Source organism: Haemaphysalis longicornis, unplaced genomic scaffold (genome assembly GCF_048455015.1).
Source record: "Haemaphysalis longicornis isolate Haplotype H1 unplaced genomic scaffold, Haemaphysalis longicornis Haplotype H1 scaffold_10, whole genome shotgun sequence".
Taxonomy (NCBI): domain Eukaryota; kingdom Metazoa; phylum Arthropoda; class Arachnida; order Ixodida; family Ixodidae; genus Haemaphysalis; species Haemaphysalis longicornis.
Window position 1 is genome coordinate 126,244,460 of NW_027526204.1, and position 805 is coordinate 126,245,264.

Below are 805 nucleotides of genomic sequence, written 5' to 3' on the forward strand. Positions count from 1 at the left end.
CCGGAGTCGCGCGAGCGTCAGCGTCGTTCGGCGTCGACGAGCGTCAGCGCGCGCGCCGAAATGCATAACGACGCGGGCTTACGCTCGGGCGACGCCGATATCTACGCTCGCCAGATATCGGCGTGAGCGGCGGAAGCGGCGCTGGTGCCAGTTTCCGGTTGCGCTAGTCCGTCTCGCTGTTTTAATGGTGTCCGGCATGCCGAACATCGACGCTGAGGCATTAATAACTGCAGTCGCAGCCCGCCCCGCTCTATGGCAGGCTAAACACAAAGATAACAAGAACAAACCCCGCAAACAGACGTTGTGGGATGAAGTGGCAGCAGCCGTGGCGCCTGGTGTTGCGGGCGGAGGTAAGGCACTTGTCACCTGCGCTGCAGCCTGTGCGCATAGTTACTGTAACAAGTCGTCATTGTTTTCATGTGTTTGTGCCGCAGAAACCGTGCAGAAAAAAATGGAAGTCCCTGCGCGGCAAATACCGGCGACTGTTCAATCTCGTGCTGGACGCCAAAAGAAGCGTCGAGCGCGCACGCCGGCGCGTGATTTCACCGGTCCCATGTGGTTACTCGCCCTCTACTGCGGGCCCGCGCGTAGACGCCGAACGACGCTGACGCTCGCGCGAAGCCGAACATACGCTGCATGTGGTTAGGCCTTTATCGTGCCGGCGTTCCTTCCACGCGCATAAACAAGTTCTGGCGCCCTGAAGCATGTCTGTACCGGATTCGGCTGGGTGAAATTAGAAGTAAAGACGGAGAGGTGTTGCGGTTGCAGTGCAGGGAATAAAATGTGTCAAGGAGCCCAAAGATAG